Source organism: Cherax quadricarinatus, chromosome 51 (assembly GCF_038502225.1).
Source record: "Cherax quadricarinatus isolate ZL_2023a chromosome 51, ASM3850222v1, whole genome shotgun sequence".
In the NCBI taxonomy this organism is placed as follows: Eukaryota; Metazoa; Arthropoda; class Malacostraca; order Decapoda; family Parastacidae; genus Cherax; species Cherax quadricarinatus.
In genome coordinates, this window is record NC_091342.1 from 8,943,939 (window position 1) to 8,970,374 (window position 26,436).

A 26,436-nucleotide genomic window follows, 5' to 3' on the forward strand; every position below is an offset into this window, starting at 1 on the left:
CGAGGAACGTAGAGATCAACCTGAGCTCTCTTATCCCCTGAGCTGCCCAACGTGATATAAATTTTCGTCTGGGAGGTGTTCTATGTTTATTAATATATATTCTCTAGTTACATGCGATTTGTATTGTGATTTATATATATTTGTCGTAGTGTTCGGTAGATTTTTTTTTTTTTGCGGGTGAGAAATGATTAATTATTTTGTGCAGTAGAATGGTGGTGATGGATGGCAGCTGTGAGAGCCGGCTGCCGGACGCTGGCTCAATAAGGTATTGGTGGGTGGTCACTGGTGGGAATAATGTATTTGTGACCCCACGTACACACACGTGATTAAAAAATAAACACGATTGTTATTATATAGAAGCTGCGCTGCACGGGCAATATTACGAGAGACTACGAGAGTCTTCCAGCTGAAGGAAAATGTCTGCTACGGAGTCCATTACCTTGTAACTTGGTCATGATAGTGACCGGATCTATTTGGAGTTCATTACCTTTGTACCTTGTTCAGTTATCAAAACTTTGGCCCCAGTCCCTGGATCCATTATATACCTCTCTAATCCTTTGACTGCCGCAAACAGGGTGGGTGTGGGGTCACTACCGCCCACAGGATGGGTATGGGGTCACTACCGCCCACAGGATGGGTATGGGGTCACTACTGCCCACAGGATGGGTATGGGGTCACTACCGCCCACAGGATGGGTATGGGGTTACTACCGCCCACAGGATGGGTATGGGATCATTACCGCAACAGGATGGGTATGGGGTCACTACTGCCCACAGGATGGGTATGGGGTCACTACCGCCCACAGGACGGGTATGGGATCACTACCGCCCACAGGATGGGTATGGGGTCACTACCGCCCACAGGATGGGTATGGGGTCACTACCGCCAACAGGATGGGTATGGGGTCACCACCGCCCACAGGATGGGTATGGGGTCACTACCGCCCACAGGATGGGCATGGGGTCACTACCGCCCACAGGATGGGTATGGGGTCACTACCGCCCACAGGATGGGTATGGGGTCACTACCGCCCACAGGATGGGTATGGGGTCACTACCGCCCACAGGATGGGTATGGGGTCACTACCGCCCACAGGATGGGTATGGGGTCACTACCGCCCACAGGATGGGTATGGGGTCACTACCGTCCACAGGATGGGTATGGGGTCACTACCGCCCATAGGATGGGTACGAGGTCACTACCGCCCACAGGATGGGTATGGGGTAACTACCGCCCACAGGATGGGTATGGGGTCACTACCGCCCACAAGATGGGTATGGGGTCACTACCGCCCACTGGATGGGTATGGGGTCACTACCGCCCACAGGATGGGTATGGGGTCACTACCGCCCACAGGATGGGTATGGGGTCACTACCGCCCACAGGATGGGTATTGGGGGTGCGTAATAAAGATATTAAAGTGCATGTGTGTGTGTGGGGGGGGGGGGGCTCTGGCATAGCCAGAATATGACCCCCTCCCTCCTTCGCATTTGGTGGGGCCTGTGTTGTAGCCAGGAAGGTCCTAGCTATACTGTGTTGTAGCCAGGAACGTCCTGGCTATACTGTGTTGTAGCCAGGAACGTCCTGGCTATACTGTATTGTAGCCAGGAAGGTCCTGGCTATACTGTGTTGTAGCCAGGAAGGTCCTGGCTATACTGTGTTGTAGCCAGGAAGGTCTTGGCTATACTGTGTTGTAGCCAGGAAGGTCTTGGCTATACTGTGTTGTAGCCAGGAAGGTCTTGGCTATACTGTGTTGTAGCCAGGAAGGTCCTGGCTATACTGTGTTGTAGCCAGGAAGGTCTTGGCTATACTGTGCTGTAGCCAGGAATGTCTTGGCTATACTATGTTGTAGCCAGGAAGGTCCTGGCTATACTGTGTTGTAGCCAGGAAGGTCCTGGCTATACTGTGTTGTAGCCAGAAAGGTCCTGGCTATACTGTGTTGTAGCCAGAAAGGTCCTGGCTATACTGTGTTGTAGCCAGAAAGGTCCTGGCTATACTGTGTTGTAGCCAGGAAGGTCCTGGCTATACTGTGTTGTAGCCAGGAAGGTCTTGGCTATACTGTGTTGTAGCCAAGAAGGTCCTGGCTATACTGTGTTGTAGCCAGGAAGGTCCTGGCTATACTGTGTTGTAGCCAGGAAGGTCCTGGCTATACTGCGTTGTAGCCAGGAAGGTCCTGGCTATACTGTGTTGTAGCCAGAACGGTCCTGGCTATACTGTGTTGTAGCCAGAAAGGTCCTGGCTATACTGTGTTGTAGCCAGGAAGGTCCTGGCTATACTGTGTTGTAGCATGGAAGGTCTTGGCTATACTCTGTTGTAGCCAGGAAGGTCTTGGCTATACTGTGCTGTAGCCAGGAAGGTCTTGGCTATACTGTGTTGTAGCCAGGAAGGTCCTGGCTATACTGTGTTGTAGCCAGGAAGGTCTTGGCTATACTGTGTTGCAGCCAGGAAGGTCCTGGCTATACTGTGCTGTAGCCAGGAAGGACCTGGCTATACTGTGTTGTAGCCAGGAAGGACCTGGCTATACTGTGTTGTAGCCAGGATGGTCCTGGCTATACTGTGTTGTAGCCAGGAAGGTCCTGGCTATACTGTGTTGTAGCCAGGAAGGTCCTGGCTATACTGTGTTGCAGCCAGGAAGGTCCTGGCTATACTGTGTTGTAGCCAGGAAGGACCTGGCTATACTGTGTTGTAGCCAGGAAGGACCTGGCTATACTGTGTTGTAGCCAGGATGGTCCTGGCTATACTGTGTTGTAGCCAGGAAGGTCCTGGCTATACTGTGTTGTAGCCAGGATGGTCCTGGCTATACTGTGTTGTAGCCAGGAAGGACCTGGCTATACTGTGTTGTAGCCAGGAAGGTCCTGGCTATACTGTGTTGTAGCCAGGAAGGTCCTGGCTATACTGTGTTGTAGCCAGGAAGGTCCTGGCTATACTGTGTTGTAGCCAGGAAGGTCCTGGCTATACTGTGTTTCTGATCTCATCATCCTGGGGTCTGCTAACTTTTTCCCATCACATTCCCTTCATTCCATTGCTCCTGAAGAAGTGTTCGTAACTGCAACGCGAAAGGCCCCAGGGAGCATCATATCTCGTGGTCGCTGTGTAACCGTCTCCTACAAAGTTAGGGTAACCCTTAAAAGAAACATATTCATTATCACTCATCCAACTACTGTCTTTCGAGTAGTGTGTTGACGCTACCTTCCAGAATACAACATTCCCATATTTTTCAGAGTGCAAGCACTGTACTTGCCACCTTCAGAGTGCAGGCACTGTACTTCCCACCTTCAGAGTGCAGGCACTGTACTTGCCACCTTCAGAGTGCAGGCACTGTACTTCCCACCTTCAGAGTGCAGGCACTGTACTTGCCACCTTCAGAGTGCAGGCACTATACTTCCCACCTTCAGAGTGCAGGCACTATACTTCCCACCTTCAGAGTGCAGGCACTGTACTTCCCACCTTCAGAGTGCAAGCACTGTACTTCCCACCTTCAGAGTGCATGCACTATACTTCCCACCTTCAGAGTGCAGGCACTATACTTCCCACCTTCAGAGTGCAAGCACTGTACTTCCCACCTTCAGAGTGCAGGCACTGTACTTGCCACCTTCAGAGTGCAGGCACTATACTTCCCACCTTCAGAGTGCAGGCACTATACTTCCCACCTTCAGAGTGCAGGCACTGTACTTCCCACCTTCAGAGTGCAAGCACTGTACTTCCCACCTTCAGAGTGCAGGCACTGTACTTGCCACCTTCAGAGTGCAGGCACTATACTTCCCACCTTCAGAGTGCAGGCACTATACTTCCCACCTTCAGAGTGCAGGCACTATACTTCCCACCTTCAGAGTGCAGGCACTGTACTTCCCACCTTCAGAGTGCAGGCACTGTACTTCCCACCTTCAGAGTGCAGGCACTATACTTCCCACCTTCAGAGTGCAGGCACTGTACTTCCCACCTTCAGAGTGCAGGCACTGTACTTCCCACCTTCAGAGTGCAGGCACTGTACTTCCCACCTTCAGAGTGCAGGCACTGTACTTCCCACCTTCAGAGTGCAGGCACTGTACTTCCCACCTTCAGAGTGCAGGCACTGTACTTCCCACCTTCAGAGTGCAGGCACTGTACTTCCCACCTTCAGAGTGCAGGCACTGTACTTCCCACCTTCAGAGTGCAGGCACTGTACTTCCCACCTTCAGAGTGCAGGCACTGTATTTCCCACCTTCAGAGTGCAGGCACTGTATTTCCCACCTTCAGAGTGCAGGCACTGTATTTCCCACCTTCAGAGTGCAGGCACTGTATTTCCCACCTTCAGAGTGCAGGCACTGTATTTCCCACCTTCAGAGTGCAGGCACTACACTTCCCACCTTCAGAGTGCAGGCACTGTACTTCCCACCTTCAGAGTGCAAGCACTGTACTTCCCACCTTCAGAGTGCAGGCACTGTACTTGCCACCTTCAGAGTGCAGGCACTGTACCTCCCACCTTCAGAGTGCAGGCACTATACTTCCCACCTTCAGAGTGCAGGCACTGTACTTCCCACCTTCAGAGTGTAGACACTATACTTCCCACCTTCAGAGTGCAGGCACTGTACTTCCCACCTTCAGAGTGCAGGCACTATACTTCCCACCTTCAGAGTGCAGGCACTGTACTTCCCACCTTCAGAGTGCAGGCACTGTACTTCCCACCTTCAGAGTGCAGGCACTGTACTTCCCACCTTCAGAGTGCAGGCACTGTACTTCCCACCTTCAGAGTGCAGGCACTATACTTCCCACCTTCAGAGTGCAGGCACTGTACTTCCCACCTTCAGAGTGCAGGCACTATACTTCCCACCTTCAGAGTGCAGGCACTGTACTTCCCACCTTCAGAGTGCAGGCACTGTACTTCCCACCTTCAGAGTGCAGGCACTATACTTCCCACCTTCAGAGTGCAGGCACTGTACTTCCCACCTTCAGAGTGCAGGCACTATACTTCCCACCTTCAGAGTGCAGGCACTGTACTTCCCACCTTCAGAGTGCAGGCACTGTACTTCCCACCTTCAGAGTGCAGGCACTATACTTCCCACCTTCAGAGTGCAGGCACTGTACTTCCCACCTTCAGAGTGCAGGCACTATACTTCCCACCTTCAGAGTGCAGGCACTATACTTCCCACCTTCAGAGTGCAGGCACTATACTTCCCACCTTCAGAGTGCAGGCACTGTACTTCCCACCTTCAGAGTGCAGGCACTGTACTTCCCACCTTCAGAGTGCAGGCACTGTACTTCCCACCTTCAGAGTGCAGGCACTATACTTCCCACCTTCAGAGTGCAGGCACTATACTTCCCACCTTCAGAGTGCAGGCACTATACTTCCCACCTTCAGAGTGCAGGCACTGTACTTCCCACCTTCAGAGTGCAGGCACTGTACTTCCCACCTTCAGAGTGCAGGCACTGTACTTCCCACCTTCAGAGTGCAGGCACTATACTTCCCACCTTCAGAGTGCAGGCACTGTACTTCCCACCTTCAGAGTGCAGGCACTATACTTCTCACCTTCAGAGTGCAGGCACTATACTTCCCACCTTCAGAGTGCAGGCACTGTACTTCCCACCTTCAGAGTGCAGGCACTGTACTTCCCACCTTCAGAGTGCAGGCACTATACTTCCATCTTCAGAGTGCAGACACTGTACTTCCCACCTTCAGAGTGCAGGCACTGTACTTCCCACCTTCACAGTGCAGGCACTGTACTTCAATCCTTCAGAGTGCAGGCACTATACTTCCCACCTTCAGAGTGCAGGCACTGTACTTCCCACCTTCAGAGTGCAGGCACTATACTTCCCACCTTCAGAGTGCAGGCACTGTACTTCCCACCTTCAGAGTGCAGGCACTGTACTTCCCACCTTCAGAGTGCAGGCACTGTACTTCCCACCTTCAGAGTGCAGGCACTGTACTTCCCACCTTCAGAGTGCAGGCACTGTACTTCCCACCTTCAGAGTGCAGGCACTATACTTCCCACCTTCAGAGTGCAGGCACTGTACTTCCCACCTTCAGAGTGCAGGCACTGTACTTCCCACCTTCAGAGTGCAGGCACTATATTTCCCACCTTCAGAGTGCAGACACTGTACTTCCCACCTTCAGAGTGCAGGCACTATACTTCCCACCTTCAGAGTGCAGGCACTGTACTTCCCACCTTCAGAGTGCAGACACTGTACTTCCCACCTTCAGAGTGCAGGCACTATACTTCCCACCTTCAGAGTGCAGGCACTGTACTTCCCACCTTCAGAGTGCAGGCACTGTACTTCCCACCTTCAGAGTGCAGGCACTGTACTTCCCACCTTCAGAGTGCAGGCACTGTACTTCTCACCTTCAGAGTGCAGGCACTGTACTTCCCACCTTCAGAGTGCAGGCACTGTACTTCCCACCTTCAGAGTGCAGGTACTATACTTCCCACCTTCAGAGTGCAGGCACTGTACTTCCCACCTTCAGAGTGCAGGCACTGTACTTCCCACCTTCAGAGTGCAGGCACTGTACTTCCCACCTTCAGAGTGCAGGCATTATACTTCCCACCTTCAGAGTGCAGGCACTGTACTTCCCACCTTCAGAGTGCAGGCACTGTACTTCCCACCTTCAGAGTGCAGGCACTGTACTTCCCACCTTCAGAGTGCAGGCACTGTACTTCCCACCTTCAGAGTGCAGGCACTATACTTCCCACCTTCAGAGTGCAGGCACTGTACTTCCCACCTTCAGAGTGCAGGCACTGTACTTCCCACCTTCAGAGTGCAGGCACTATACTTCCCACCTTCAGAGTGCAGGCACTGTACTTCCCACCTTCAGAGTGCAGGCACTGTACTTCCCACCTTCAGAGTGCAGGCACTATATTTCCCACCTTCAGAGTGCAGACACTGTACTTCCCACCTTCAGAGTGCAGGCATTATACTTCCCACCTTCAGAGTGCAGGCACTGTACTTCCCACCTTCAGAGTGCAGGCACTGTACTTCCCACCTTCAGAGTGCAGGCACTGTACTTCCCACCTTCAGAGTGCAGGCACTGTACTTCCCACCTTCAGAGTGCAGGCACTATACTTCCCACCTTCAGAGTGCAGGCACTGTACTTCCCACCTTCAGAGTGCAGGCACTGTACTTCCCACCTTCAGAGTGCAGGCACTATACTTCCCACATTCAGAGTGCAGGCACTATACTTCCCACCTTCAGAGTGCAGGCACTATACTTCCCACCTTCAGAGTGCAGGCACTGTACTTCCCACCTTCAGAGTGCAGGCACTATACTTCCCACCTTCAGAGTGCAGGCACTGTACTTCCCACCTTCAGAGTGCAGGCACTGTACTTCCCACCTTCAGAGTGCAGGCACTGTACTTCCCACCTTCAGAGTGCAGGCACTATACTTCCCACCTTCAGAGTGCAGGCACTCTACTTCCCACCTTCAGAGTGCAGGCATTATACTTCCCACCTTCAGAGTGCAGGCACTGTACTTCCCACCTTCAGAGTGCAGGCACTATACTTCCCACCTTCAGAGTGCAGGCACTGTACTTCCCACCTTCAGAGTGCAGGCACTGTACTTCCCACCTTCAGAGTGCAGGCACTATACTTCCCACCTTCAGAGCGCAGGCACTATACTTCCCACCTTCAGAGTGCAGGCACTATACTTCCCACCTTCAGAGTGCAGGCACTATACTTCCCACCTTCAGAGTGCAGGCACTGTACTTCCCACCTTCAGAGTGCAGGCACTGTACTTCCCACCTTCAGAGTGCAGGCACTATACTTCCCACCTTCAGAGTGCAGGCACTGTACTTCCCACCTTCAGAGTGCAGACACTGTACTTCCCACCTTCAGAGTGCAGGCACTATACTTCCCACCTTCAGAGTGCAGGCACTGTACTTCCCACCTTCAGAGTGCAGGCACTGTACTTCCCACCTTCAGAGTGCAGGCACTATACTTCCCACCTTCAGAGTGCAGGCACTGTACTTCCCACCTTCAGAGTGCAGGCACTATACTTCCCACCTTCAGAGTGCAGGCACTATACTTCCCACCTTCAGAGTGCAGGCACTGTACTTCCCACCTTCAGAGTGCAGGCACTGTACTTCCCACCTTCAGAGTGCAGGCACTGTACTTCCCACCTTCAGAGTGCAGGCACTATACTTCCCACCTTCAGAGTGCAGGCACTGTACTTCCCACCTTCAGAGTGCAGGCACTATACTTCCCACCTTCAGAGTGCAGGCACTATACTTCCCACCTTCAGAGTGCAGGCACTGTACTTCCCACCTTCAGAGTGCAGGCACTGTACTTCCCACCTTCAGAGTGCAGGCACTGTACTTCCCACCTTCAGAGTGCAGGCACTATACTTCCCACCTTCAGAGTGCAGGCACTATACTTCCCACCTTCAGAGTGCAGGCACTGTACTTCCCACCTTCAGAGTGCAGGCACTATACTTCCCACCTTCAGAGTGCAGGCACTATACTTCCCACCTTCAGAGTGCAGGCACTGTACTTCCCACCTTCAGAGTGCAGGCACTGTACTTCCCACCTTCAGAGTGCAGGCACTGTACTTCCCACCTTCAGAGTGCAGGCACTATACTTCCCACCTTCAGAGTGCAGGCACTATACTTCCCACCTTCAGAGTGCAGGCACTGTACTTCCCACCTTCAGAGTGCAGGCACTATACTTCCCACCTTCAGAGTGCAGGCACTATACTTCCCACCTTCAGAGTGCAGGCACTGTACTTCCCACCTTCAGAGTGCAGGCACTGTACTTCCCACCTTCAGAGTGCAGGCACTGTACTTCCCACCTTCAGAGTGCAGGCACTATACTTCCCACCTTCAGAGTGCAGGCACTATACTTCCCACCTTCAGAGTGCAGGCACTGTACTTCCCACCTTCAGAGTGCAGGCACTATACTTCCCACCTTCAGAGTGCAGGCACTATACTTCCCACCTTCAGAGTGCAGGCACTGTACTTCCCACCTTCAGAGTGCAGGCACTGTACTTCCCACCTTCAGAGTGCAGGCACTGTACTTCCCACCTTCAGAGTGCAGGCACTATACTTCCCACCTTCAGAGTGCAGGCACTATACTTCCCACCTTCAGAGTGCAGGCACTGTACTTCCCACCTTCAGAGTGCAGGCACTATACTTCCCACCTTCAGAGTGCAGGCACTGTACTTCCCACCTTCAGAGTGCAGGCACTATACTTCCCACCTTCAGAATTGAGGTGAATGGAGATGTGTTGACGGAGTCACTTGAACTGTAATATCCCGACATTGCTGGTAAGACAGCTACTGAATGAGTGATGGTGTTGCATCCCTCAGGGAATTATTATTATTATTATTATCAAAAAGAAGCGCTAAGCCACAAGGGCTATACAGCATCCCTCAGGGAAGATCATCTTACCTTGATGGGAGACGACCGGAGCGATAAAAAAAAAATTACGAATTGATCAAGGACATTTTTTTTTTACTTTTCCCTATGAATTTGTTTGAGTATTTTCTTCAGCTATACAATTTTATTAAAAATAATTTGTTTATTTTACAGATTCACTTTTTTTTCGTTTACAGTTATAGTTTTTTTTAGTTAAGTTATACTTCTTTAAGTATTATATAGCTAAACACACATATATAATGTGCAACTATATTTAGGATTAGTTATGGTCTTCAAGCTTCTCAGAGGCCGAGTGAGAATCGAGAATGGTGCAGGCTTTACTTCTCTGGATCGCCACGCTGAGATACTGGAAGAAGAAGGTGCCACCACTGGCAGTGTTGATGGTCCTGGCACCTGGTCTTTAAAGAAGCTTGTGACTTATTATTCCCAGGAGTCAAAACTCTTGTGTTCTAATGGAGAAAGTTACACTTGAGTCCCACCCACCACAACCAAACACCCACCCAGGACGAACAACCTCCTCTCTACCCGAGCCCACAAACGCACCCACCCACCAGAACTGCCTCTGCCCTGGCCCACCACGACCCACCCACTGCCCCACCCCCGCCACCCACTCACCATATGCTCACGTGATGTATGAACCATTTTCATGGCGTTTCGGTGAATTTTGGAGTGTGTACGATCCGAGGGTTAATTAAAGGGGTCGAATTCTCTTTAAATGAGATACGAAGATCTTATGGATTTCAGAAGGATTAAACCCCTGATGTGAAATATTTTTCTTATCTTAAGTAACAAGTCAAATAATTGTGGATTAAATAGACAAATATAATAATAATAATAATAATAATAATAATAATAATAATAATAATAATAATATATCGCTTGATCAGAACCTATATATCAATACTACCCTCTTTCAGCACCAATGTATTGTTATCCTCCCTCAGCACCTATGTATTATTATCCTTCCGCAGCACCTATGTATTATTATCGTCCCTCAGCATCTATGTATTGTTACTATCCTCCCTCAGCACCTATGTATTGTTACTATCCTCCCTCAGCACCTACGTATTGTTACTATCCTCCCTCAGCACCTATGTATTGTCACTCCCTCCTATCCTTCATTACCATTGTATCGTTATCATCCTCCCTCAGCACCTCTGCATGTCGGTACCTCTGGAGAGCCAAAGCGACACTGGTAATGTGAATTTAGTGTCTGGTAACATATAATTGAAAGGGGCTTCTAATTACGTCAAAATATACGCCACCGCCCCCTCTTCGACCCTCTTTATTTTCCGAACATCAGCTTACAAATTACGGAACATGGTGAGAGAGAGAGGGGGGGGGGACGAGGGGATAGAAGGGGTAGGAGGGGGGGAAGGGAATAATGGGGGAATGGGGGGAGGGAGGCGAGACGAACAAGTTGAGGTGGTTAATGGTGGCTGCTCGACGCCGTCTGCTCGGCCGAGACCATTTTGCAGTAATTAAGAGGACAACACTCTGGAATTCGCTGGTATAGTCGACAGCTGCACGCTGGAGGGTTCTCGTTGCTTTCTGCAGCATGTGTGTTGAACATTATAACGTATTTGTCTAGTAGAACACGCTAGTTCACTTATAACTTCCCTTTGTGTTGAGCATTGTAACGTATTTGCCAAGAAGAACACGCTTGTTCACTTAAAACTTCCCGTTATGTTGAGTAATCGATCGGCAGGACGAAGTTACCTCTGGCAAAACAAGACTGCAGTGCTGGTTGACCCCCGTGTCAGACACACCACGGAAAACCCAACCTACGGAGCTTACATGCATGGGTAACTCTAGTAATTAAGAACACTTTCCATTACACTCTCCTCCCCCTATAGCATTTATGGTCTGGGACCATAACCGACCCCACGTGCCGGGCAGATGCTCACCTCGGAAATTAAAAACAACACTACTCTGTCATATATTTTTCACGCACATCGGGAGCAGACTTGGTTATTTTAACCGCGTCTCAAGCCACCCTGTAAAAATACTGCGATGATGTGTCCACCGCCCTAATGCGAACTTCCCCTCCACCATCTCCGACACCTGGAGCTGAACGTGCAGTTTGAGACGGTACGTGGACCTCGACGTAGCTATGGCAAATCTTACAATACCTAGCGATTGTATCGTGATCATGGAAGTCCCTCGATGACGCACTGACTTGGGTTATCCTGGGTGGTTGACCCTCCGGGGTTAAAAATCCGAACAAAATCTTATCTTATCTCCACTCCTCTTGAATCCAATAACAGTCACCTTTGTATTCAACTCAAGAAACAAAGTGTCTTATTCTTCGACTCGTGATTCTACTTACGGAATAAATAATTTTTTCCAGAAATTCAGACAATGAGAGGAAAAACTTCAGAAATTCTTAATATCGTAGTTTCTCAAGAAGAAGAAAACGAAGGTAAATAAGAAAACGAAGCAAAAGAAGAAGAAACAGAAGAGAAAAAGGATAATGAAGAACACTTCTTATTGTTAACCCAGAAAAGCCAGACAACCTGGGTTATTTCTATTGAAATTCTTAATTCCTCTACGACCCCTAAGCGCTGTATAACCCTTATGGGTTTACCACTTAATTATGATGATGATGATGATGATGATGATGATGATGATGATGATGATGATGATGATGATGATGATGATGATGATGATGATGATGATGATGATTGATGATGATGGTGATTGATGATGATGATGATGATGATGGTGATTATGATGATGGTGATTATGATGATTGATGATGATGATGATTGATGATGATGATGATGATGATGATGATGATGATGATTATGATGATGATGGTGATTATGATGATGATTGATGATGATGATGATGATGATGATGATGATGATGATGATGATGATGATGATGATGATGATGATGATGATGGTGATGATGATGATCTACCCACCCCCTCCATAAAGTGACTCTGGAACAGTCAATTAACATGCTGGAAAATGGTATAAAATACTGACAAGTTGAATATTAAGAGACACGTGCAGCAGTTGTACCTTCATTGTTGAAACATATCACCTACACAGTAGACTTCTTCAGTCAAATAGAGAGGCAGCAGGTGTAGTATTGGAATGAAGATGACGTAATCAGTCCATGAAATAGCAGAATTATTATTATAATCAAAAAGAAACGCTAAACCACAAGAGTCATACAATCAGGTAGCAGAAGAAGGTAGGTCCCTCTGGAATCCAAACCCATCTGACTAATAACTAGCAGATTCGCGACGAAGTCTGCCAGATGACAATGCAACGTTTAAAGATATATTTTTTTTCATTTATATTTATGTAAACAATAATAATTTTGTACCAAAAGAACCTTAGAAAACTTACCTAACCTTATTCTAACAAGTGCAATTTAATTTAGCCTAATCCAACTAAATATATTTTAAATAAGTTTACAAACACAATACAACGGTATCTACTAGTTATGAGTTTGGAGTCCAGAAGGACCTACCTCCTAACTTCTACTGGTTGGGGGACTGATTACATCATGCCACTCCTACACCTGCTGCCTCTATATTTGACTGAAGAAGTCTACTGTGTACGCGAAACGTTTCATCAATAAAGACACCCAACTGTTGCACGTGTGTCTTAATCACTCACCTAATTCCTACGTCCTCACTCAGACCTCCTGGATAAATATTTCCCCCCTTACCCGGGACTGATCCCGGTTCCTATGCTTGTATGCCGAGTGCTTCATTCCTGACCTGTGGGGAGGGGGGGGGGTCACCCGGGGGGAACGGGGAAGCTTAACACAGCTCCATTTAGAAATAAAAGATAATTTGATAACAGATGTGAAATTAATTATCTCAGCGATTAATCAGATAATTCATGATTATTCATCATTACACACACAGCTGTAAGACCCTTATGGGTTTAGCGCTTCCTATGAATATGATAACCATGAATACGTTTATATATATATATATATATATATATATATATATATATATATATATATATATATATATATATATATATGTCGTGCCGAATATGTAAAACTGGTCAATTAGCAAGAACTCATTTAAAATTAAGTCCTTTCTAAAATTTTCTCTTATACGTTTGAAGATATATTTTTTTCATTAATGTTAATGTAAAAAATTTTAATTTTGCACCAAAAGAATCTTAGAAAACTTACCTAACCTTATTATAAGAAGAACAATTTATTTTAGCCTAACCCAACTAAATATATTTTAGATTTGTTTACAGTAATTTAATACTAAACAAACACAGTGAAATATATTTTTTTTCGTTAGGTTCAGAATGATTTTGGCGAAATTATTGCATACATAAATTTTCACTTGTCCTATATGGCAAGATGAGCGTTGCTATTTAAGCCAAGATTGCAAATTCTGCCTATTCGGCACGACATTATATATATACATATATATATATATATATATATATATATATATATATATATATATATATATATATATATATATATATATATATATATCTATATATCTTTATGTCGTCTTTATCGAAGGAGACGTGAAGAAGCTTAAGATTATCTGATCCAACACCTATCATGAGTGAAGGGCTCTTCATCCAAGGAATTGAGGCTGTCCTCTCCTTCCTTGGATCAAAGTTCATCACTTCCCATTCTCCCAACTATGTATAATGAGCAACCCACCCATTCATTTTTAGCACCTGCCTATTGTTTTTTAACACTTGTGTTGGATAGAGTGAAAGATTAATGTTGGAGAGAGTGAAGGATTAATGTTGGAGAGAGTGAAGGATTAATGTTGGAGAGAGTGAAGGATTAATGTTGGAGAGAGTGAAGGATTAATGTTGGAGAGAGTGAAGGATCAGTGTTGGAGAGAGTGAAGGGTCAGTGTTGGAGAGAGTGAAGGATCAGTGTTGGAGAGAGTGAAGGATCAGTGTTGGAGAGAGTGAAGGGTCAGTGTTGGAGAGAGTGAAGGATTAATGTTGGAGAGAGTGAAGGGTCAGTGTTGGAGAGAGTGAAGGATCAGTGTTGGAGAGAGTGAAGGGTCAGTGTTGGAGAGAGTGAAAGATCAGTGTTGGAGAGTACATTATCAACTTCGCCAACTCTGTTTTGTGTTGAACTTAAAGTTTATTTTTTTTCACTCTAAGTTCAAGAGTTCAAAATATTTTATCGTAATTAGAATAAATAAAAATGAATAAAAACGAAGTCTTTAGTAGCATTAGTTTAGTAGTGTTTGGCGTCGTGTGTTTCTGGTTAGAGACTAAGTACAAGATAGCGTCGCTGGAGGATAACGTTAAGCGTCTGAAGGAGGAGCTGGCACAGCGTGAGGGTGGTAGCCAGGTTCTCCTCTTCCTGTAACAGCAAGTACCTGTCCTAAGACTGGTGCTACCTGAGAGTCGTCCAGGTCTCGACTTGCCGAGTCATTCTTCCCTATACGAGAAGGTTCCTTTCGTGGGGACCTTTGTGACGAAGTGGCTGAAGGTGAAGGAGGTGGCGTACCTGCAGGAGCTCCTCGCTCAGGAGGCTGTAGTTCACCAAGGGAAGGGTCTGCATTTTCTCATGTGTCTGACTGTGAGTGCCTCCCTCTCACTCCTAGTTGGCTTTTACTGGGAACAACTATGGCACTCAATAATTAAGTTGAGTGTGCACGGAGTGAAGGGATCATGCCAGCCAAGTACACCTACTGCTGGAGGAACACCAGGAAGCATCACTAGGGCGTCTTCCTCCAGCTGGGAGTCTCTTACTTGTTCTCTCCAGACAATACCATCTACCTACAATCCAGGAATGACCTTTACCACTCTCTTAGTAGCTGTGTGTTTCAGTTGGCTGGGCATATTTTGCGCCATAATTAGTCATCTGATTCCTGGTCATTGGTCATCAATAGTTCACATCTTTATCCTGGTGTTGTGTGTAGTAGTGTGGTTTTCTGGCACCATCGTTGTTATCGTGTGTTTCGCCAGAGTAATACTCCGCGTCCTGGTTCAGCATCTCACACGGAAACCTGTCGACAACTCCTATTCCCTCCGCAAAAAAATAAAACAGTGTGAAAAACTGGGAATAGTGAAGGAGTTTAAGAGGGAATTTTTATATGGGTCTTATCTGTTGGGTACGGGAGCCTATTCGGAAGTGTATTCGGTGAATCCAGAAAGCTTCCCAGGCCAACCACCCTTGTGTATCAAGTTATTTAATCCAAGGAGTACACTTGAACATGTGTTACAAGAAGTTCTGTACCTGAGACAGATGGCCTCAGTACAAGGACTACCTAGGGTGGTGGCGGTGACCTATGACCCTCTCGCTATAATAATGACCAAACATGGAAATATCACTTTTGATCGACTCTGTTATCCACCCTTCTTCTCGTCTCCTATACTAGTGCTTAAAGCACTACGACAGTTGTGTATAATACTGTGTCAGATGCACGCGCTAAATTTAGTGCATAACGACATTAAGTGGAACAATATGGGGTTCGAGTTGTTATCAGAGAACGACGTCAAACTTACGTTGTTTGATGCGGGTCTTGTGACTCCAGCTGGTGAGATTAAAAACCACCACAGGTTCAATGCTCATGGATGTCAAGGTCACCTTCGTCGTCTTGTTAAATGTCACCGGGAAAAAATTCGTGTGATGCACCACCGTCAATGGGCGCCTGAGCTCTTCCACCAAGCCATAGCATCCCCTGCCTCGGATACATATTCTGTCTTCCAGATGTGTAGTTTAATACCACAGATGTTCACAAGGAATACCGCCAAGGCTGAGTTCCAAGTCTTGATAGCCCGTGGCCTTGACCCTGACCCAGCACAGAGACCAAATTTAACAGAGTTGATCGACTTCCTCGATAACGAGATAATGATGAGTGATTCTTAACTGACTTGAGTGATGATGCTGGCAAGTCGTCAGTTAAGAATCACTTAGCCAAATTATAACTGAGGGACAGTATCACCGTGGGTCTCTGAAAAACTTGGTGGCACACCATGTGTGGCACCTTGACCCAGCTCAGCGGCCCAAACTTGGCTACGTACTCCTGCCTCGTGATCTGAGCAATTTGATAAGTGTTCCAAGGGAGAGTTCAAATATCACTGCTATATTTCTTTTAATCTGGGAAAGAGATGTTATAGCCATTGTAGTGGTAGTGGGTGGTGCTGGTTTTTCTGCTTCTTAGTGGGGGTGGTATCTCTCCAACTAAGCTTTGAAGGGTCGTCCAGGAGGGTAATTTGCCTGATGAGTGACTGACAGGTGACACCTACCCACTTAGTGAGTCACAACACCCACCCGTGGCACTCTCTATCCACCCACTAAGTTACCCCCACATTATTATCAAAAAGAAGCGCTAAACGCACGAGGGTCATCAGTAACCTCACAAACCACTTAAATATCTTATGGGAAAATGTTAAACCCGTATGAATCATACAGCGTTTGGCAGGTTATCAGGGCTGACCCTACATATCTGGAAGGTATTCCGGGGATCAACGCCCTGGCTGCCCGGTCCACGACCAGGTCTCCCGGTGGATCACGGCTTGATCAACCAGGTTGACCTAAGAATTATAACCTCAGATGTCTGGATCTGAACGAAGCCTCTCTTGCCGTCAGCGTCTTTGTAACGACTTGATCCACCTGTCATCTTAACGATTCTCACTTCCCTTACAAGACTGGGCAATCATTCAAATTCCCCATTTTGATTATTCAAGATCTGGCAATCCTTCTACAAGATTGGGCAGTCATTCAATCCCTTGTCTGGATTACTCAAGATTGGGCAATCCTTCTACGACTCCTTTATTTTTTACGACAAGACTGGGTACGCCACTATGACCCTTACCTCCAACAGCAGCATTTTCGACAATAACCTCCAACACCTGTCGTAGAAACGTTGACTACAACTGTGTTTCGACAGGTGCTGCTACAAGCACCTCCCGCAGCCAGGATCACCTGTGATATAATTTGCCTATGTTTAACATATGTTATGTGTTGTGGTGCAGCTGAGAGAGAGAGAGAGAGACACGACGCAGGTGTTGAGCAGATGTACCAATGGAGTCGCAGCTTGAAACATCTGTCAGACCGACCATAGCATAAAACATATGTTAAACATCTGCTGCTTACAATTGATTTTACACACTATGCCATTAATATTATTATAATTATTATTATTATTATTATTAATGATTAGTGATATGATTATTAAATTATTACTATTATTATTTATTACTATTATTCTTTAATTATTACTAATGTTACATAGTTATTGTTATCAATTATTATTATCATCATTATTATTACGTTGGAGGGAAAGCGCTAAAACCGTAAGGATCATGCCACCTCCAGGAGGTTTATGACCAGAGGAGAGGGAAGGCGGCACCAATTTCCTGGATCAAGAGCCCTTCAACGGGCAATGAAAGATAAGGTTGATTCGGGAAAAATCCCTCAATATTTTGGAGCGAAATAAAGTTCACCTAGCACCTTCAACTGTTCACCTAGCACCTTCACCTGTTCACCTAGCACCTTCAACTGTTCACCTAGCACCTTCATCTGTTCACCTAGCACCTTCAACTGTTCACCTAGCACCTTCATCTGTTCACCTAGCACCTTCATCTGTTCACCTAGCACCGTCATCTGTTCACCTAGCACCGTCATCTGTTCACCTAGCACCGTCATCTGTTCACCTAGCACCGTCATCTGTTCACCTAGCACCGTCATCTGTTCACCTAGCACCGTCATCTGTTCACCTAGCACCATCTGTTCACCTAGCACCATCTGTTCACCTAGCACCATCTGTTCACCTAGCACCGTCATCTGTTCACCTAGCATCTTCATCTATTCACCTAGCACCGTCATCTGTTCACCTAGCACCATCTGTTCACCTAGCACCACCTGTTCACCTAGCACCATCTGTTCACCTAGCACCACCTGTTCACCTAGCACCATCTGTTCACCTAGCATCATCTGTTCACCTAGCAGCCTCTTGGGCCCAAAACTAATAGAAACGAAGAAAAAGAAGAAAGAAAATTAAGATTACCTGGATTATAAACCCGGAGGGTTAGAGAGTCAGGCTAACCCAAGAAAGCCACAGACAGTATGGCTTAATTCCACCGAGACCTCTCTAGTCCCCTTCCCCAGGATGCCACCCACAACAATCCGTTAAACACCTCAAAAACATTAATTAATCTCGTGGATTTCAATCCTTTAAGAACACTCTTAAGACCTCTGGTAATTAACATGAGAAGGATCATACGATTCCTTATACCTAACACCTGAAGAACTCCAGCAGGTACTGGAGGATCTTGAGTAGGATGTAACATTCCAGCAGGTACTGGTGGATCTTACTCAGGATGTAACATTCCAGCGGGTACTGGAGGATCTTACGCAGGATGTAACATTCCAGCAGGTACTGGTGGATCTTACTCAGGATGTAACATTCCAGCAGATACTGGAGGATTTTACGCAGGATGTAACATTCCAGCAGGTACTGGAGGATCTTACGCAGGATGTAAAATTCCAGCAGGTACTGGAAGATCTTACGCAGGATGTAACATTCCAACAGGTACTGGAGGATCTTACTCAGGATGTAACATTCCAGCAGGCACTGGAAGATCTTACGCAGGATGTAACATTCCAGCGGGTACTGGAGGATCTTACTCAGGATGTAACATTCCAGCAGGTACTGGAGGAACTTAGGATGTAACATTCCAGCAGGTACTGGAGGAACTTAGGATGTAACATTCCAGCAGGTACTGGAGGATCTTACTCGGGATGTAACATTCCAGTAGGTACTGGAGGATCTTACGCAGGATGTAACATTCCAGCAAGTACTGAAGTTTTCTGACCTTGTCCCCAGTGATGCGACACACAAGAGACCCATTTTTGCTGCTAGGTGGGCAGGGTGGAGCAGAGCTGTAATGGAAACTTCCCCAAATGATAACGAATACTCTCACCAGTGAGCTATGAGGCACCCTAAACACTCATTCACTGACTCTTTCATGAAATAAAGTTTTTTTTTGTGTGTGTATGTGTGGGTGTTTACTATTTGTGGTCGAATGGGTTGTCACAGCTCCTGACTTCCAACTCTTCGCTAGTCGTTACTAGGTTCACTCTCTCCTTGCTTCAAAAGCCTTATCGTACCTCTTCTTAAAGCTATGCATGGATCCTGCCTCCACTACTTCACTCTCAGAACTGTTCCACTTCTTGACAACTCTAAGGCTGAAGAAATAGTACTTCCTAGCATACCTCTGGCTCATCTGTGTGTGTGTGTGTGTGTGTGTGTGTGTGTACTCACCTATTTGTACTCACCTATTTGTGGTTGCAGGGGTCGAGTCCTAGCTCCTGGCCCCGCCTCTTCACCGGTTGCTACTGGGCCCTCTCTCTCCCCGCTCCATGAGCTTTATCAAACCTCGTCTTAAAACTGTGTATGGTTCCTGCCTCCACTACGTCATTTCCTAGGCTATTCCACTGCCTTACAACTCTATGACTGAAGAAATACTTCCTACTATCTCTCTGACTCATTTGTGTCTTCAACTTCCAATTGTGGCCTCTTGTTTCTGTGTCCCCTCCCTGGAACATCCTGTCTTTGGCCACCTTGTCTATTCCACGCAGTATTTTATATGTCGTTATCATGTCTCCCCTGACCCTCCTGTCCTCCAGTGTCGTCAGGCCGATTTCCCTTAATCTTTCTTCATAGGACATTCCCCTTAGCTCTGGAACTAACCTTGTCGCAAACCTTTGTACTTTCTCTAGTTTCTTGACGTGCTTTATCAAGTGCGGGTTCCAAACAGGTGCTGCATACTCCAGTATGGGCCTGACATACACGGTGTACAGTGTCTTGAATGATTCCTTACTAAGGTATCGGAATGCTGTTCTCAGGTTTGCCAGGCGCCCATATGCTGCAGCAGTTATCTGATTGATGTGTGCTTCCGGAGACATGCTCGGTGTTATACTCACCCCAAGATCTTTCTCCTTGAGTGAGGTTTGCAGTCTTTGGCCACCTAGCCTATACTCTGTCTGTGGTCTTCTGTGCCCTTCCCCTATCTTCATGACTTTGCATTTGGCAGGATTAAATTCGAGAAGCCATTTGCTGGACCAGGTGTCCAGTCTGTCCAGGTCTCTTTGAAGTCCTGCCTGGTCTTCATCAGATTTAATTCTCCTCATTAACTTCACATCATCTGCAAACAGGGACACTTCTGAATCCAACCCTTCCGTCATGTCGTTCACATATACCAAAAATAGCACTGGTCCTAGGACCGACCCCTGTGGGACCCCGCTCGTCACAGGTGCCCACTGTGATACATCATTACGTACCATGACTCGTTGTTGCCTCCCTGTCAGGTATTCTCTGATCCATTGCAGTGCCCTTCCTGTTATATGCGCCTGATGCTCTAGCTTCTGCACTAATCTCTTGTGAGGAACTGTGTCAAAGGCCTTCTTGCAGTCCAAGAAGATGCAATCAACCCACCCCTCTCTCTCTTGTCTTACTTCTGTTATTTTATCGTAAAACTCCAGAAGGTTTGTGACACAGGATTTGCCTTCCGTGAATCCGTGCTGGTTGGCATTTATACTCCTGTTCCGTTCCAGGTGCTCCACCACTCTCCTCCTGACAATCTTCTCCATAATTTTGCATACTATACACGTCAATGACACAGGTCTATAGTTTAGTGCCTCTTTTCTGTCTCCTTTTTTATAAATGGGAACTACATTTGCCGTCTTCCATACCTCAGGTAGTTGCCCAGTTTCCAGGGATGTGTTGAAGATTGTGGCGAGTGGCACGCACAACATATCTGCTCCCTCTCTAAGGACCCACGGGGAGATGTTGTCCGGTCCCATTGCCTTTGAGGTATCGATGTCCCTTAGCAGTTTCTTCACCTCCTCCTCATCTGTATGTATGTCGTCCAACACTTGTTGGTGTATTCCTTGCTGGTGTCCCCATCTGGTCTGTCCCCCCAGAGTCCTTCCTGTCTCTACTGTAAATACTTCCTTAAATCTCGTGTTGAGCTCCTCACATACCTCTTGATCGTTTCTTGTGAGTTCTCCTTCTTTCCTCAGCCTTATCACCTGGTCCTTGACTGTTGTCTTCCTCCTAATGTGGCTATACAACAGTTTCGGGTCAGATTTGACTTTCGATGCTATGTCGTTTTCATACTGTCGCTGGGCCTCCCTCCTTATCTGTGCATACTCGTTTCTGGCTCTTCTACTAATCTCCTTGTTTTCCTGGGTCCTATGCCTCCTGTACCTTTTCCATTCTCTGTTGCACTTAGTTTTTGCCTCCCTACACCTTCGGGTAAACCAAGGACTCGTTTTGGTCTTCCTATTATTTCTGTTTCCCTTGGGAACAAAACTTTCCTCTGCCTCCTTGCACTTTGTTGCCACATATTCCATCATCTCGTTTACTGATTTTCCTACCATTTCTCTGTCCCACTGAACCTCCTGCAGGAAGTTTCTCATACCTGTGTAGTCCCCCCTTTTATAGTTTGGCCTGTCCCCTTCAGTTCCTGTTACCTTCTCCACTTGTAACTCTACTATATAGTCAAAACTCAGCACCACATGATCGCTAGCTCCAAGGGGCCTCTCGTAAGTGATGTCCTCAATGTCCGAACTGCTCAGGGTGAACACAAGATCCAGTCTTGCTGGCTCATCCTCCCCTCTCTCTCTGGTTGTGTCCCTGACATGTTGATGCATGAGGTTTTCAAGTACCACATCCATCATCTTGGCTCTCCATGTTTCGGGACCCCCATGTGGCTCCAGGTTTTCCCAGTCGATCTCCCTGTGGTTGAAATCGCCCATTACCAGTAACTTTGCTCTGCTCGAGTGAGCTCTTCTTGCCACCTCAGCCAGTGTGTCCACCATCACCCTGTTGTTTTCTTCGTACTCCTCTCTTGGCCTCCTGCAGTTCTGTGGTGGGTTATACATCACTCCAATGACTACTTTATGTTCTCCGGACTGAATTGTACCTACAATGTAGTCTCTTTCTCCAATCAGGTCCATGCCTTCCATTTCCTCAAATCCCCATCGGTGTTTTATGAGCAGTGCAACCCCTCCTCCCCCTCTACTCCTTCTATCTTTCCTCAGGATCTGATATCCTGTTGGGAAGATTGTGTCTGTTATTGTCTCAGCAAGTTTTGTTTCTGTGACTGCTATGATGTCTGGGGATTTTTCACTGATTCTTTCATTCCACTCCTCATGTTTATTCGTTATTCCATCCGCGTTTGTGTACCAAACCTTTAGTTTCTTTTCTATCATTGTGGTCATGCAAGAATATTGGGGTTGGGGGAGGGAGAGCCTTGGTGGGGGCCTATATGGGGCTGTGGTGTAGGTGGGGTTTGTGTTGATGGGGGTGGGGTCAGAATGCCCATAAGGGACAGCTGTTGGGGTGAGGTTTGTGATATGGGGGTTGGTGGTAGAGGGAACAGTGAGTGTGTGTGTGTGTGTGTGTGTGTGTGTGTGTGTGTGTGTGTGTGTGTGTGTGTGTGTGTGTGTGTGTGTGTGTGTGTTCATGGACCTAACTACATCATGGGGTCCCCTGTGGTCAGCTGATGAACATGAAAGACAGGCCACCAGCCCTCACCATCATTATAACTCACTACAAAGAGCTGAATCACGTAGACTAGCTAGCGTACGAACACTAATCAGCGCCATCTAGTGTTTTTTCCTCCTACTACCTCCCCTTCCCTCCCTTTATCCCCCCTCCTTCCTCCAATTCTAGGATGACCTCAGATTCACACTCCTTCGTGTATGCTCACATCACTTATTTTTGGCTGTGGGAGTCGAGTCTTAGCTCCTGGTCCCGCCTTTTAATTCTGTGTATGTGGGGTGGGGGAGGATACGCAATTCTGAGTTATGTTAATTCTCATGTGGTAGTAACTCCAGCGTTGTCAGTAGGAAACCATTTAGACTGTTGTGGCTGCCAAACCCCTGCTGTAATACTTGGCAATATCCACATAATAGCAGTGAAGCCTTCTCTGAGGCTGACAGTTTTCATTACCTCATAATTTTAACCCATTCTGTGTAATGGAATATGACAGGGTAACACCATCTTATGTGATGGAATACTGATATAGAAACACCATCCTGTGTGAAGGAATATGACAGGGTAACCCATCATACATGATGGAAAATGACAGGGGAACCTATCTTGATGGAATATGACAGAGAAACCCCATTCTGTGTGACGGAATATAACAGGGAAAACATAGCTAGCTTTTGTTCCCATTGTGTAACTATCAAACAGAATAAGACAGCAGAACACTGTTAGTGTATCCTTGCTTGTTGAATATAATTCTCTCCTCCCTCTCTCTCTCTCTCTCTCTCTCTCTCTCTCTCTCTCTCTCTCTCATTAACACGGTCGCCACCTGCGTGCTGACAGCAGTGCTATGACTAGTAAATGAAGCCAGGTATCAATGATGATTTTCGAACAATCAGCCATTGTCTCAGTAATGGGGTGTGTATGATGGTTGTTCATCACTCACCTCACTCTAGCCTTCTATAGGACTATATTTCTCCTTCCCTTCACTCCAGTGCTGTATTCACCTTCCACGCCTATGAATGAGAGTATATACACCCTCCTGGAGACATTACAGTGGCGTATATATCTACTATGCTTAAATATACGGGGATATACAACCTTCGAGGGTAATTTTACAGACCACAATGCCGTATATAAATTTTGTGCTTAGGCAAGAGTGTATATATGACGTTCAAAGAGAGGATATATCTCTGAGTTCAGCAGGGAGAGAGACAGAACGTGCATAAGCTAACGTACTGTAATGCTGTGTACATCAGCTAAGGTATAGCAACACTCTGTATACATCAATTAACATACAGTAACACTGTACACATTAGCTAACGTAGATAAACTGTGAACATCAGCTAACGAGGGAGGTGGTAACTCTCTCCAACAATGTTAACGAAATAGGTGACTAGACATATTCGTTGATCTTGGATCCCCTTCCCCTACAATCCCCCTACCCCCCTAAACACCTCCTCCCTTTCCCTTTTCTCTTCGCCTACCTCCATCACCTGCCCTCCTCCCTGCTTCTTCCTCACCTGACTTTTCCTCTCCATCTTTCTCCTCTGCCTAGATAATCACGTATCTTCCCTCTCCCCTCCCTCCCTCTTTCTCCTCTCTTCTTCCCCTCTCCTCTCTCTCGTTCTCCTCTTTTCTCCCAACCATCTCGTTCACCTCTCTTCTTCCCCACACCCTCAATCCTCAGCTTGCCTTCCCTGCCCATCATCTGCTCTCTCACCTGCCCTCCCTTATCTGCTGCCCATCTGCTGCCCAGACCTGTCTATACCCCAGCTCTCTAACTCTCTCTCTCTCTCTCTCTCTCTCTCTTTCTCTTTCCCCCTCTCATCACCATCTCTGCCTACCTGGTTGGCTTCCGGTTTCCTACCTGCCTGCCTGCCTGCCTACCTGCCTGCCTGCCTGCCTACCTGCCTGCCTGCCTGCCTGCCTACCTGCCTGCCTGCCTGCCTGCCTGCCTACCTACCTATCTGCCTGCTTAACCACCTTCCTGTCTACATGCTTACCTGCTTAAACATCTGCCTACCTGCCTGCCTGCCTGCCTACCTGCCTGCCTGCCTGCCTGCCTACCTGCCTGCCTGCCTGCCTGCCTGCCTGCCTGCCTGCCTACCTACCTATCTGCCTGCTTAACCACCTTCCTGTCTACATGCTTACCTGCTTAAACATCTGCCTGCCTGCCTGTTTGTCTACCTGCCTGCCTTCCTGTCTACCTGCCTCCTTGTCTGTCTACCTGCCTGCTTACCTGCCTGCTTACCTGCCTGTCTACCTGCCTGCCTGCCTGCCTGCCTGTCAACCTACCTACCTACCTGCCTGCCTGCCTGCCTCTCAAACTACCTGCCTGCCTGCCTGCCTGCTTGCCTGCCTCTCAAACTACCTGCCTCCCTGCCTGCCTGCCTGCCTGTCTGCCTCTCAGACTACCTGCCTGCCTGCTTGCCTGCCTCTCAAACTACCTGCCTGCCTGTCTACCTGCCTGCCTGCCTGCCTCTCAAACTACCTGCCTGTCTGCCTGCCTGCGTCTCAAACTACCTGCCTGCCTGCTTGCCTGCCTCTCAAACTACCTGCCTGCCTGCCTGCCTGTCTGCCCACCTGTCTTTCGCCTCGCTGCCCTCATCAACATCGTCGTCTACCGTAAAGTTGACCTATACTTAAGTCGGACAAAGTTTTGACGTAGCGTGTGTGAGAGAGAGAGGGAGAGAGAGAGAGAAAGAGACCTCAAGCTTCCCCATTCAGTCGGTTTGTCTTGTTTTCTCTGTCCTACTTACAAGTTTAGCCTCTGTCTTTTACGTCTTGCTCTACGTCTTCGATCTTCTTTCTCCCTCTTTCTTATTACTCATTCTCTCTCTCTCTCTCTCTCCTGTTTTTTTGTGCTTTCTTTGCCTTCAGATTTGTTTTCCTCCTCATGTTTCCTTCAATAGCCTTGTGTTTGCGTTTTCCTCTTCTCCACCTGTTTCTATCTCCCTTGGGCCTCCCTTTCTTACCTCCCTTTACCACCGATTCTCTTTTCTACTTTTTCACCTTCATCAGTAACTTGACAAGGGTCCAAGAGGGACCGAAACCTCGACGTTTTTACTGATTTCTTCTAGCCACGGTGTTGTGACTTCATTTCTTCCAGCTGCGGCATTGTGACATCATATCTTCCAGCCACGGTGTTGTGACTTCATTTCTTCCAGCTGCGGCATTGTGACATCATATCTTCCAGCCACGGTGTTGTGACTTCATTTCTTCCAGCTGCGGCATTGTGACATCATATCTTCCAGCCACGGTGTTGTGACTTCATTTCTTCCAGCTGCGGCATTGTGACATCATATCTTCCAGCCACGGTATTGTGACTTCATTTCTTCCTGATCCACCTTATGCCATGTCATGTTTACAATCTGACTCCGGTGTTGTGGCCAATGGAACCCTGGCGATAGTCCCGGAGCTGCACGAGTAGTAGTAGTAGTAATAGTAGTAGTAGTGGTAGTAGTAGTAGTTATAATAGTAATAATAACAGTAGTAAAAGTAGTTGTTGTTGTTGTTTTAATATTTGTAGTTAAAATCTCTAATCTCCATCGTATTTCAAGGAACGTGTGTGCAAGATTTTAAGTATTGAATAGATTTTGTCTGTTCCCAGTTAT